This window comes from Elephantulus edwardii, unplaced genomic scaffold (genome assembly GCF_000299155.1).
Source record: "Elephantulus edwardii isolate Elephantulus edwardi_28Jun2011 unplaced genomic scaffold, EleEdw1.0 scaffold00278, whole genome shotgun sequence".
NCBI lineage: Eukaryota > Metazoa > Chordata > Mammalia > Macroscelidea > Macroscelididae > Elephantulus > Elephantulus edwardii.
The window spans coordinates 1,596,871-1,612,297 of NW_006400028.1; the positions used below are offsets into that span (position 1 = coordinate 1,596,871).

Sequence of the window (15,427 nt, forward strand, 5' to 3'; positions counted from 1 at the left end):
AGAGAGATGTAACTGGGTATTTCTGTCATCACAGGAGACTAGAGCGAGGGCTGCATGGTGGAGGGGACCTGGGGGAGTGTTTGTAAAACAATGAAAGAATCTTGTCTTTTACTTTTCCATAAAAAAAAAAAAAATAAAGCATCGATTCTTCTTCTGTCAAAAAAAAAAAAAAGAGAGGTCAATTCACAGCAATAAGCCAACACATCAAAAGGGAAGAAAAAATGATAATTGATTATTTAACTCAACATCTCTGAAAAGTAGAAAAAGAACAGCAAAACCCCCCCAACAACCTCTAAAAGAAAGGAAACAATAAAAATTAGGGCAGAAATATATGCAATAGAAAACATAAAAACAATTGAAACTATCAACAAGACCAGAAGCTGGTTCTTTGAAAAGGTCATTAAAATTGGCAAACCACTAGCAAGCTAACAGAGGAAAAGAAAGAAAAGACAGATTATCTGAGTAAGAGATGAAAACCCTAAAGATCCGGCAAGAAAAGTACTGGACATAGTTGAGCAATTCAGCAAATGTAGAAAAACTCAGCAATTTATGGTGACTGCCCAATGGACTCTACAGTGTCAGGAAGTGTGAAGATGACACAGGATAGGACAGGGTCCAGATCTGGTGTTCACTATGAGTCACACTCAACTCAACAGCACCTAACAACAACAAATTGTGCACATGAAAAATGTTTAATTGGTAAATATGTTCATTTCTCTTTACAATAATAGCAACACAATTTTCTGCTAAATAAAGCTCTCAGTCCAAAAGTTTGCAGTTAAGTGCTATCCAGCCAGCTGTGACACACACAGTCCTGTGGCCAGCAGAGCAAAATTCAATCCTGCACCATCTCAATCTTTTTTCTTTACTGAAGGCAGTTGCTGCAGTCTCTGTGTCAGTTCATCTTGCTGAGGGTCTTCCTCTCTTTTGCTTATCCTCTACTTTTCCTAACATGATGTCCTCTTCCAGGGATTAGCCCTTCATCATAAGATGCACAAAGCATGTGAGATGAAGTCTCATCTTCTTTGCCTTAGAAGCACGCTGGTTGAATTGCTTCCAGAAGAGATTTGTTTGGGGTTTTTGTAGTACAGAAGATACCCAATATTCTTCACAATACCAAAATTCAAAGGTATCAATTATTTAGTCTTATTTTTTTTTAAACATGGAATGCTTCAAATATTTCCATGTCATCCTTGCACAGGGGCCATGCTAATCTTCTCTGTATCATTCCAATTTTTGTACATGTGTTGCCAAAGTGAGCACAGCCTTCCTTATTTATTTTCCAACTTTCATATGCAAACAAAGCAACTGAAAATACCATGGCTTGGATCAGGCTCATCATAGTCTTTGACATCCTTCATCTTTAGCATATTTGATAGCATATTTTTCCAATGCATTGCATTGTTTGATTTCTTGACTCCTGATCCCATGGGTACTGATTATGGATCCAAGTATAAAAAAATAATTGACAACAAACATCTATCTTCTCTGTGTACCATGATGTTGCCTATTTGTCTAGAGGTGAGGACTTTTTTTTTTTTTATGTTGAGATGTAATCCATATTGGCTACTGTAGTCTTTGATTTTCTTCAGTGACTACTTTAAGTCTACTTCACTTTTTTGCATGCAAGGTTGGGTCATCTGGATAATGTAATTGTTAATGAATTTTCCTCACAACTTGAAGTTATAGTCTTCTTTATACACTCCAGGTTCTTTAATGCTTTGCTCAGCATACAGAATGAATGGGTATGGAGAAAGGATACACCCATAATACACATCTTTCCTGATTTTAAACCATGCAGTATTTTCTTGTTCTGTTCCAATGACTGCTTCTTGGTCTATGTACAGATTTCCCATAAACACAATTAAGTGTTCTGGGATTCCCAATCTTTTCAATGTCATTCATAATATATAATTATCCACACAATTTAATGCCTTTGTACAGTCAATAAACATAAGCAAACATCTTTCTGATACAGCTTACTTTCAGCTAGCATTCATCCAACATCAGCAATGATAATATTCTTTGTTCCATGGCCTCTTCTGAATCCAATTTTAATTTCTGCCACAGAGCTACAGACAGATTCAAACACCAATCTCAGCAGTAGAGTGCTTTAGTCATTTTCCACTAGAGATAATTTTACCATATATTTTTTCAAAAATCTACTGTCATGTACCATCATGTAGATATCAGCTTAAAGATCCCAAATACTGCATTGTTGTTGTTATGAGCCATTGAGTTGCTTATGACCTATAGTAACCTTATGTACAGCAGCTCTGAAGCCTGCCCTGTCCTGAGCCAGTCTCATTAATTCTGACACACCAACCCCCCTTGCCCCAGTTACTTTATTAATCCATTTCACCCAGTCTTCCTCTCTTGCACATAGTACCACTGTTATAAAGCAGGTCTGACATGAGGGTTTGGGAGACTATAGGAAAAGAGTGAATAGATAATGAACATTGCACTAAAATAGATGAAGGAAAGAACTGTTTAAAAGAAATATATGACTAGGCAATATATGTATGACTATAGCCCAGAATAACAGGTACATTGTAAAGAGGACTGGGGGGGAGGTAATTGTGCTATGAATGAATTGAATTATTAAAAAAACAACAAGTGAAGTGGGGGAGGGGGGAAAGGAGGAAGGGAGAGGGGGTAAAAATGTGCAACAGTGAATGAATGAAAAAAATCTAACTTTTCTGTAAACTTGGTTAAAATAACAATTAAAGTTAAAAAAATATTTTAAAAAGTTAACTTACCACTGTGGGAGGTGGTATAGCATTTTTTCAAAAAGTTGCAAATGAGGGAGAGAATAGTTCAAAAGTAATATATTTTAGGGCATTATGATTATCATAAGAGTCTGGAATGAGGGTTGCAGAGTGGAGAATACTCAGGGTGGGGGTGTGCGGGAGGATTGTATACCAATGAAGGAGTTTTTCTTTTGCTTTTCAAGGAGAAGAGCGAACTGGGGCTGGGGTGGGAGGGGAAAAAAGTGCAACAATAACAATGAATGAATGGAAATCCAAAATCTCTGTAGATGTTCATTGAAATTAATAATTTAAAAAAAGTTGCAAATAGAGATACCATTTGACCCAGCAATTCCACTACTGGGAATATACCCCAAAGAGACCAAAACTGACATCCAAGCAGATATATGCACACCCATGTTTATCATGGCTTTGTTCACAATAGCAAGGAATTGGAAACAACCTAAGTGCCCATCAACAAACAAATGGATAGAGAAGCTGTGGTATATTTACACAATGGAATACTATGCTGCATTGAAAAACAAGGAACTCATGCAATATTATTCAAAATGGGTGACTCTGGAGGACATTATGCTGAGGGAAGTATCTCAGTCACAAAAGGACAAATAATGCATGGTGCCACTGATGTAAAACAGGACTGACATCGGGGTTGGGAGGAGACTGAGAAAGATGGGTTAAATAATGAATAATAAATTGAAACAGATGAGGGAGAAAACTGTTTAAAAGGGATATATGATTAGGTATTTTTGTCATGACAGGAGTCTAGAACGAAGGCTGCATAATGGAGTGGACCTGGAGGAGGGTTTGTAAAACAATGAAAGAATTTTTTATTTACTTTTCTAAGAGGGTAGTGTACTAGGGGGGAGGGTTGTAAGGGGAGAAAAGTACAACAATTAATTAATGGAAATTCAAAGTCTCTGTAAATTTTTACTGAAATTAATAATAAATTTAAACAAAACAAAACAAAAAGATAACTTAAAAAAGATCCCAAATATAAGAAAACAAAATTCTGCCTGTTCCTGTCCTATCCTTATAATCTCTGCTCTGCTTAAGCCCATGGTTAAAGTTACTGTGTTAACCCATCTCGTTGAGGATACTTCTCTTTTTCAATAATCCTCTATTTTACCAAAAGTGGTATGTTTCTCCAGGGATCACCAATCTGGATAATATGTTCAAAGTATGTAGGTGCACCATCCTTCCTTCTAAGGAGTGTAGTGAATGCATTTCTTCCAACACAGGTATGCTCTTTTGGCACTACATAGTATATTCAGTGCTGTTCAGCAATATCACAATTCAACCACATGAAAGTTGGACAATAAATAACAAAGCCTGCAGAACAATTGATGCCTTACCTTTGTTGTACCCTTGTAATCTTGTTGTTGACAGGTGCCATCAAATATGACTCATTGCGATCCTATGAACAACCAACCTGAACCCCACCCTATCCTGTGCCATCCTCACAATCTATGAAACTCAAGCCCATTGCTAAAGTCACCATGTCAGTTTATCTCATTGGGGATCTTCCTCTCCTTCACTGACACACCTATTTCCAAGCACAATGTCCCTCTCCAATAAATAGCCTTGTCTAGATATATGTCAAAAGTATGAAAAGCAAAGCTTCAGCACCTTTGCCTCCAAGGAGCTACACTTTCTCCAAGACATAATCTTTTTGTTTGTTCTCTTGGAAGTCCATAGGCTATTCAGTATTCCTCTCCAGCAGCACAACTCAAAGGCATCAATTCTTCTTCAGTCATCCTTATTCATTGTCCAGCTCTCCAATGTGTAGCATGTGATTGAGAAGACCAAAGCCTGAATTGGGTGCAACTTGTCTTCAAACTGACATCATTGTTCTTCAAGACTCTGAAGAGGTCCCTGATAGTGGACTTGCTCAATGCAATATGTCTCCTAATTCCCTGCATGCTGGTAACAAGTAAGATAGCTTATTACTGTATTGTGGATAGTGGAAGAGGACACAAGATTCCTAGACCACAAAGGACTTTATTAGTAACAACACAGCAAAAAGTACAAGCATAAACATATTTGCAACAGTCTCCCTTGACCCCAACTCCATGATATATGACTCAGACAGATGCTGGGTTTATTTTGCTGCTGACTGAGCTTAGGGACCCCACAGCTTTTCTAACAAACTGTAAGCAAGCCTCTTCTTCATCCAGGAACAAACTTCACCTTACTTCTAGACATTGCAATGATAGTGAAAAACAAGAAAAAACTGAAAAGGAATGCTTAAGACCTTACATGTTACATATCCAAGAAGACAGAAATGCAAGCAACTCAGAGTCCTGTCTCTTCTAACAATTTCAAGATTTTTTTTTTTCATTTTTAAAAAAATTTGATTTTATTATTATTTTTTGTGTGTGTACCATCAAATCAGATCTGACTGATACAGGAGGAGATTGTTCCTCCTTCTCCAACAGAGGATCTGGTGGATTCAAACCATGTACCTCTGAGATTGCAGTGCAGCTTCTTGCCACTAAGCCACCAGAGCTCACCTCAAGATCCATTTTAAAACTAGGGTACTGTGGTGGCCTACTGGTAAGAACCTGCACTGCAATCCCAAAGTGCATGGTTTGAAACCACCCGAAACTCCGCAATCCCTTCCTGTGAAATGAACTGCCTCTGAAAACCCACTGGAGGGTCAGCTATGAGTCAGTTTTGACTCAACCGCACACAATAACATTATAAAACTACTGTTATCAAAATAGTGTAGTACTATCATCAAAACAGACAAATAATACCACAGAATAAAACAGAGTTTAGAAAGAATATGGTCATTGGCTTTCTCACAAAGATAAAAGACAATTTAGTGAGACAAAATTTTTAAGAAATGAGTCGCTGTTTTTTCCTGCCTGTGGCCGGTGTGGCATATGTGTCATGATGGACGCAATGGACTTGCCCAGAGCTCGCATCAATGCCAGCATGCTGGCTCAGTTCATCGACCAACCTGTCTGTTTCGTTGGAAGGCTAGAAAAGAATTCATCCCACTGGGAAAATATTTGTCCTTTCAGATGGAGAAGGAAAAACTGGAACTGTTGAATTGATGGATCCTCTTGATGAACAACTCACTGGGATCATTGAAGTAGTTGGAAGAGTTACACCCAAGGCAACCATCATGTGCACATCTTATATCCAGTATAAAGAAGAAACCCATCTGTTTGATCTTGGGCTCTACAATGAAGCTATAAAAATTACCCATGAGTTTCCTTAGTTTCTTCCTTTGGGAGTTACGCAGTATGATTGATTTTTGTGAACTTTTAATGATTATAATGCTAAAGACCTCATATTTATAAAGGAAGCTTCTGATGTTTGGGACATTTATATGATTTATAATATTTTTTGTTTGTTTTACATAACCTAATTTTATATAATCCATATAATTTCATAAAATTCTTGACAACTGATGTGCTGACTTTTCTTATGTTAGGAGGAGTAGGCTCATATAATCTCTAGTAGATCAGATTAGCTACATGGAGAAAGTAACCGTTGCCTTGCATGTCATCTTCCATTTTTTTTCAATAAATACAAATAAAATGGCAAAAAAACAGAAATGTTGTTATGTGCCATTGAGTCACTTGTGACTCATAGTGACCCTATATACAAGGGCCTTAAACCCTGCTCTATCCTGTGCCAATCTCACTGTCTCCAACACACCTACTAGCATTACCCCAATCATCGAGGGTCTTCCTCTCTTGCGCTGTCCCTCTACCCTTCCAAACATGATGTCCCTCTCCAAGGACTGATCACTCCTTGCAACAAACCCAAAGTATGTCAGACGAAGCTTCAGAATCCTTGCCTCCAAGAAGCAGCCTGGTCTCACCCTCTCTAGGATGAACCAATTTGTTCTCCTAGCAGCCCATGGTATATTGAACACTTCTCCAGCACCACAGTTCAAAGGTATCAATTCTCTTTCTATCAGCCCTATTCACTGTCCAATTCTCCAGTGTATAGCACGTGATTGCAAAGACTATAGAGTGGATCAGGTGCACCTTAGTCTCCAGCCTGACATTGTTGCTCTTCAGTACTCTTGAGAGATCCCTCATAGCTGACTTTCCCAATACAATTCATCTCCTGATTTCCTGGCTGCTGTTACCAAGAGTGTTGACTATGGAGCCAAGTAAACTAAATCTGTTAACTATCTCAATCTCTTCACCATCCATATTGATGCTGCCATTTGGCCCAGTGGTAAGAATCTCTATTTTCTTGATGTTGAGCTTCAATCCTATTAAAGGCTGAGGTCCTTGACCTTCTGCAGCAAGCGCTTCAGGTCCTCCTCAGTTTCAGCAAGAAGGATTGTGTCATCTGCATAACGCAGGTTGTTGATGAATCTCCCACCAATCCTTGTACAGCCCAGCGTCTCAGATGATCTGTTCTGCATACATATTGAAAAGGTATGGAGACAGAATACATCCTGGTGAACCTTCTTCCCAATTTTTAACCATACAGTGTCTCCTTGCTTTGTTCTGACGACTGCCTCTTGGTCCATAGTGCTGAAAAAATTGTTATAAATGTGCTAAAAAAGAAAAAAAGGAAAACCTCCTCAATTCACATATCACAATATTAACAAAAATATTCAAAATTAGTCAAGGATCTTAGTGTAAAAAGAAATAACTCCTAGAATAAGATATAGACAAAATTCTTCAGAATTTACACAAAGAATTTCTAGAAAGAATACCAAAATCACAATTCATGAAAGAAAAGAGTTAAGAAATTGGACTTCAGCCTTTTCTACGAATATGGTGCTGAAAGCTAAGAAGGAAGCCCCTGCCCCTCCCAAAATTGATGCCAAAGCAAAGGCATTAAAGGCCAAGAAGGCAGTCCTGAAGGGCGTCCACAGCCAAAAAAAAAAGAAGATCAGCACGTCACCCACCTTCCGGCGGCCTAAGATGCAGAGACTCCGAAGGCAGCCCAAATACCCCCGGAAGAGCGCCCCTAGGAGAAACAAGCTTGACCACTATGCCATCATCAAATTTCCCCTGACCACTGAGTCAGCTATGAAGAAGATAGAAGATAATAACACACTTGTGTTCATTGTGGATGTCAAGGCCAACAAGCACCAAAATTAAACAAGCTGTAAAGAAGCTCTATGACATTGATGTGACTAAGGTCAATACTTTAATTAGGCCTGATGGAGAGAAGAAGGCCTATGTTCGACTTACTCCTGATTATTATAATCGGGCATTATGCTTTGGATGCTGCCAACATAACTGGGATCATCTAAACTGAGTCCAGTGGGCTAATTCTAAATATAAATTTTTCTCACCATAAAAAAAAAGAAAGAAATTGGACTTCAGTATTAAGAACCTCTGGTCTTTAAAAAAGGAGTTTCACTCTTGGCTGATAACTAAAAGGTTAGAAGTTCAAACTCACCAGCTCCTCCAGAGCAGAAAGATCTGAAAATATATTTGTATAAAAATCATCCAAAATAGTTTTCTTGGTTCTAGTCTTTCATATGAGGCTGCTCTGAATTGAAATTAACTTCACACTTGTCAGGCCAGGACCAAAGTCAAAGGGAGAACAAAGGATTCAAGGAATATCAACATGTCAACAAAGGGAGTGAACAGCCTCACCTACCATGGAGGACCCCTCCCGTCCCTCTCTAGAAGACCACTCAGCTGGCTAAACCACAATGAAATGTCCTTCCCTTCGCTCTCTAAAGACCCTTTCTATAAAACCTGCCGTAATCCACTTCAGGGTGTGGTATTTCCCTGGTCTGTCCCTCTGCCTGTTTCTCTCTCTGCAGAACAAGGAATCGCACCCAGGAGACCCTTAATAAAGCTTCTTTAGCTTCCTTTCTTTCTCTGTTCCCTTCCTTGAGTTCTTGGCTTTATGTCCAGTGTGAAGACCTAATAACACTCAGTAATAACAAAAGCTCTTCAAAAGAATAAAAAACAAGCCACAGACTGAGAACATAATTTTACTGCCTGATTCTTAGAACTTATTTCAAGGTATGCCTGATTCAGGCCATGGTCTTTCCACTTACTTGTTATGCATCAGAGAGCCAGACAATGAATAGAGTTGATAGAAGAATAATTGATGCCTTTGAGCTGTGGTGCTGGAAAATATTTTTGAACATACTATGGACCTCCAAGAGAACAAACAGGTTTATCATAGAGAGAGTAAAACCAGGCTGCTCCTCGGAGGCAAGGATTTTGAAGGTCTGTCTCACATAATTTGGGCATGTGTCTAGGAAGTACCAGTCCCTGGAGAGGGGCATCATACTTGGAAGGGTGGAGGGACAGCACAGGAGAGGAAGATCCCAGATGAGATGGATTGACACAGTAACTGAGGTAATGAGGGTTGGCTTGTTGGACACAGTGAGACTGGCTCAGCATAGGACAAGGTTCAGAGCTATTGTACATAGAGTTGCTATGAGCTGCAAGTGACTAGATGTCACATAACAGCAACAACAATCAAGGAAATGAAAAAAATCAACTCACAAAACTCAACAATTAGAAAATAAAAACCCAATTAAATATTGGGCAAAATAATTGAATAAGTAACTCACTAAAGGAGATAAAGCAGATGGCAAACAAACACATGAAGTGATGTTTAACATCATCAGTCATCAAGGAGGTGCAAATGAAGACCCTAATGGGGAGAGAAGAGTCCTCACAATGAGATACCACTCAATGGCTGTGACCTTTGGGAAACAGAGAATGCTTTGTCTGAAATGTCTCTGGATGGATCCAAAGCATCAATTTTTTGGCTAGTAGCTAAACACTTCACTGTTTTCACCACTCTCCTGTATATCAATTTTTGACAGATAATAATAATTTGAAGTATATAGTGTTTTCAAAGACCTGTTATTTTGGAAGTAGATAGCCAATCCTTCTATCTGTTGTTGTTATGTGCCATCGAGTCACCTGAGACTCATAGTGACCCTATATACAACAGCCCTAAATTCTGCTCTCTCCCTTGCCAATCTTATTGTCTCCAAAACGCCTATTCCCATTAACCCAGTCACTGAATCAAACCATCTCATCTAGGGTCTTCCTCTCCTACACTGTTCCTCCACCCTCCCAAGCATAACGACCCTCTCCAAGGACTGATCCCACCTTGCAACATGTCCAAAGTATGTCAGACAAAGCTTCAGAATCTTTGCCTCCAAGGAGCAGCCTGGCTTCACCCTCTCCAGGATGAACTTGTTTGTTCTCCTAGAAGTCCATGGTATATTCAATATGCTTTTCCAGCACCACAGCATCAATTCTTCTTCTATTATCTAGTCATTGTCCAACTCTCTGATGCATAGCAAGTAACTGCAAAAACCACGTCCTGTATCAGGCACACCTTAGTCTCCAGACTGACATTGTTGCTCTTCAGTACTTTGGAGAGGTCTCTGAAAGCAGACTTTCCCAATGCAGTTCATCTTTTAATTTCCTGGCTTCTGGTACCAAGTGTGTTGACTGTGGAGCCAAGAAAACTGAAGCTGTGAACAATCTCAATCTCTTCATCATCTATCATGATGCTGCCAATAGGCCCAGTGGTGAAAATCTTTGTTTTCTTGATGTTTAGCTTCAATCCATATTGAAGGCTGCAGTCCTTGATCTTCTGCAGCAAGTGCTTCAGGTCAGTTTCAGCAGGCAGGGTTGTGTCATCTGCATAACACAGATTGTTGACGAGTCTCCAATCCTGATGCCACACTTCTCCTCATAGAGCTCAGACTCACAGATAATCTGTTCTGCATATATATTGAAAAGATATGGAGATAGGACACATCCTTGACTCACAACCTTCCCAACTTTGAACCATGCAGTGTTTTCTTGCTCTGTTCTGATGACTACCTCCTGGTCCAAATATAGGTTTTGCATAAACACAATCAAGTGTTCTGGGATTCCCATTCTTTTCAGAGTCAGCCACAGTTTGTTGTGATCCACACAGTCAAATGCCTTTGCATAGGCAATGAAACACAGATAGACATTCCTCTGGTACTCTCTACTTTCAGCCAAGATTCATCTGACTTTAGCCATAATATCCCTAGTACCACAACATCTTCTAAATCCAGTCTGTACTTCTGGCAGTTCTCTGTTGATGTGCTCTTCCAGACATTTTTGGATAATCTTCAGCAGAATCTTGCTTGCATGTGATATCAATGATACTGTTCGATAATTTTCCACACTCTGTCGGATCACCTTTCTTTGACATGGGAACAAATATAGATCTCTTCCAGTCAGTTGGCCAGGTGATTGTCCTCCAGATCTCTTGGCACAACTTGGTGAGCACATCCAGGGCAACATCTATCTGTTGAAATATGTCAGTTTGTATGCCATCAGTTCCTGGGCCTTGTTTTTTTACCAATTCTTTTGGAACAGCTTGAACTTCTTCTTTCATCACCACAGGCTCATGTTTATACATTTCAAGAAATTCTTCTGTGTCTGCTAATTCCTTTTGGTACAATGACTCTGTATACTCTTTCCATCTTCTTTTAATGCTTCTTGGATCATTTAATGCTTCACCCTAGTCTGTCTTAATTTGGATGCTCAACATAAGAAAAGTATCTGACACAAAAGCATTTTTCCCAAAAGAGCAGATGAAAGATCCTTCTCCATTACTCAGCTAATAGATTTGGCGTTGGTTTCACCCCCTTTTGGCGTATGTGTCCTGTTCCTGTGTCACCACCACCCACCCTCAACCCTACCAGCATCCTGCTCCTTTCCCTCTTCTTGCACTGCCAGCACTTTCCTCATCTCTGCCCTCAGCCAACCCTGGTATGATGGCTCAGGCTTTGAAAACCTTACATACAATAGAGCACTTTTTAGGTTAGACTAGCAGATATGACATCAGAGTCTAAACCCTCATATTGGGAATCACAAAGGAGGAGGAACAATTGCAAACAGACACTAGTGATTAGAAAGTGGAATATGAGAAGTATGAATGTAGGAAAGTTGGACATTGTTAAAGAAAAAAAATGTAACACATAAAAATGTTCACACCAGGCATTGGTAAAACGAGATAGATCAGCATGAGACATTTTTTTAATCAATCAGATAGTCTACTATACTGGAAATTAACAGGGAAAATGAAGTTACATTCATAATTAAAAAGATTATATCTGGTGCATGCCCACCAGAGATAAAACAAACAAACCAAAAAACCCAAAACACCAACCAAGCAAAACATTTACATTTACAGATCCATCTTCATATATGATGTTCCGAGTAACAGGATAATAACCATACTCATACAAGGTTGTTGTTGTTAAGTGCTGTCAAGTTGAGTACAACTCATAGCAACCCTATGAATAAAAGACCTGAACCTTATTTTATTACTATCATCATTTCTCTATGTTCATAGAGTTTCCAGAGGCATGTGGTTTAGGAAGTGGATGCCACTTCCAAACCTGAATCAATCTGAGAGCTACAACAAACACTGTCTATGATGAGTACCATTATGGTGTTTGACACAACTATGGCACAGTGCTCAGCATCCAACTCCAAGTTACTTAAATACAGCAAAGAGGAAGACTTGTTAATACCACTATTATTCAAATAGAAGCACCAATAACCAGAGCCAAAGAAGAGGAAATGAATAATTTCTATCAACATTTGCAGTCAGAAATTAATGGACTATGTAACCAAGAAGCAGTAACAATAATAGGTGACTGAAATGCCAAATTGGGAACAGGGAAGAAGGATTAATAGTAAGAAAGCATGGCCTTGGTGACAGAAATGAGGCTGGCGATAGACAGAATTTTGTATAATCATTGATTCATTCATTGATAATACTTTTTATAAGAAACACAAACAGTGACTATAAATATGGACCTCATTGACAGACTACAAAGGAATCAGATTGACTATATCTGTGGAAAGAATTGTTGGCGAAGCGCAGTAACAGCTGTGAAAACTAGGTCAGGTGCTGATTGTGGAACAGACCATCAGCTACACATATAAAGGTTCAAACTAAAGCTAAGGAAAATGAAATCAAGTCCACAGGAACAAAAATTAGACCTTGAATATCCCACCTGAATTTTAAAACCATCTCAAGAACAGGTTAGAGGCTTGAACACTAATTAATGAAGGCCAGATGATCTGTAGGAAGATATCAAGAATAACATCTATGAAGAGCACAAAAGGTTGTTACAAAGACAGGAAAGATAAGACCAAGATGGATGTGAGAAGAGACTCTAAATATTGTACTACATTGCCAAAAAGCCAAAGCAAAAGGAGAAAAAAAAATCCAAGAAGTTAAGGAATTGAACAAAGGGAAGCCTAGGAAGCTCAAGAAGACAAAACAAAGTATTATAATGAAATATGCAAGAGCTCAAGTCAGAAAATCAAAAGGGACAGACTTGCTCAGCATTTTGTAAGCTGACAGAACTGAAGAACAAATTCAAGCTTTGAGTCGCAATACTTAAGGATGATCTGGACAGAATACTGAATGATCGAAGAAGCATTAAAAGAAGGTGGAAGGAGTACAAAGAGTTACTGAACCACAAAGAATTGGTTGACACAAAAGAATTTCATGAAACAACATATTAATCAAGAGGTGATGGTGACGAAGGAGGAAGTTCAAACTGTTTTGAAAGAACTGGCAAAAAACAAAGCTCCAGGTATTGATGGAATATCAATTGACATATTTCAACAAATAGATGCACCCCTGAACATGCTTACCAGGCTGTGCCAAGAAATCTAGAGTCTACCTACTCGGCCAACTGCTTGAAAGAGATCCATATTTATTCCCATTCCAAAAAAGATTATCCAACAGAGTTTGAAAATTATTGCACAATATAACTAATATCACACACAAGCAAGATCCTGAAGATTGCTGAAGACTAAAAATAACCGGAAGAGTACATCTACAGAGAACTGCCAGAAGTACAAGCTGGGTTTAGAAGAGGATGTGCTCCTAGGGAAATCATAGCCAATGCCTGATAGATCTTGGGTGAAAGCAGCGAGTACCAGAGGTATGTTTATTTGTGTTTCATTGACTATGCAAAGAATTTGACCAACCTACAACCAGGAGAGGATAAAATAGATGAATGGGACCTTCTAAGAATCAAATCCCTATGCACATCCCAAAACTTCTCCAACAGGGTAAAAAGGGAAGCCACGGACTGGGAAAAAGTATTTGGTAATAACATATCAGATATGGGACTTATATCCAGAATTTATAAAATACTTGGGCACCACAACAAGATAAAGGTAAATAATCCAATAGAAAAATGGGCACAGGATATGAACAGACACTTCACTGAAGAAGACATTCAGATAGCTAACAAATACATAAAGAAATGTTCAAAATCCTTAGCTCTAAGAGAGATGCAAATTAAAACAACTATGAGATATCATCTCACTCCAATAAGAATAGCAAAATTTAATAGAACAGCAAGCAACAAACTGGCGAGGTTGTGGAGAAACTGGAATTCTTATTCACTGGTGGTGGAAGTGTAAAATGGTGCAACCACAGTGGAACGCCTTATGGCACTTTCTCAATAAGTTGCAAGTAGAGATACCATTTGACCCAGCAATTCCACTACTGGGAATATACCCCAAAGAGACCAAAACTGACATCCAAGCAGATATATGCACACCCATGTTCATTGTGGCTTTATTCACAATAGCAAGGAATTGGAAACAACCTAAGTGCCCATCAACAAACAAATGGATAGAGAAGCTGTGTATATTCACACAATGGAATACTATGCTGCATTGAAAAACAAGGAACTCATGCAATATTATTCAAAATGGCTAACCCTGGACAACATTATGCTGAGTGAAGTATCTCAGTCACAAAAAGACAAATACTGCATGGTGCCAGTGTTGTAAAACAGGACTGACATCGGGGTTGGGGGGAGACTGAGAAAGATGGGTTCAATAATGTATACTGCATTGAAACAGATGAGGGATAAACTGTTTAAAAGGGATATGTGATTAGGTATTTTTGTTATGGGAGTCCAGAGCAAAGGCTGCATAATGGCGTGGACCTGGGTGGAGGGATTGTAAAACAATGAAAGAATTTTTCTTTTATGTTTCCAGGAGAGTAGTCTACTTGGGGGGGTGGGTTGGGAGGGGAGAAGGGTGCAACAGTGAATGAATGGAAATCCAAAGTCTCTGTAAATTTTCATTGAAATGAATAATAAATTTAAAAAAAAAAAGAAATTTGACTGTGTGGATGATGACAAATTGTGGCTATCCTTGAAAAGGATGGGAATCCAAGAACATTTGATTGTGCTCATATAAAACCTATCTTTGGACCAGGAGGTGGTCATCAGTACAGAGCAAGGAAATAGTGCATGTTTCAAAATCAGGAAAGGAGTGCATCAGGGATGCATACTACTTTCATACCTTTTCAATCTATACATGGAACAGTCCTTTTGGGAGGCTGGACTTTATAAGAATGAATGTGGTATCAGGATTGGAGGAAGAGTCATCCACAACCTGCATTATGCAGATGAGACAACCTTGCTTGCTAAAACTGGGGAGGATTTGAGGTGTTTGCTGCAGAAGGTCAAGGACTGTAATCTTCAATATGGATTGAAACTCAGCATCAAGAAAAAAAGATTCTCAGTGGTGGGCCAATAGGCAGCACCATACCATAATAGATGGAAATGAGATTGAGATTGCTAGCTTGCTTGGTTCCACAGTCAATACTCTTGATGCCTGCAGTCAGGAAATCAAAAGACAAATTGGATTAGGAAAATC

General features: G+C 38.9%; 1 protein-coding gene and 1 pseudogene across 1 annotated transcript in view; one reads left to right on the forward strand and one right to left on the reverse strand.

The window, feature by feature from the left end:
- Nucleotides 1-15,427, reverse strand: part of TMPRSS12 (transmembrane (C-terminal) protease, serine 12) — a 90,811-nt gene that overhangs the window by 64,894 nt on the left and 10,490 nt on the right. The gene's annotated exons all lie outside the window — the stretch shown is intronic.
- LOC102873748 lies at nucleotides 5,661-6,027 on the forward strand (annotated as a pseudogene).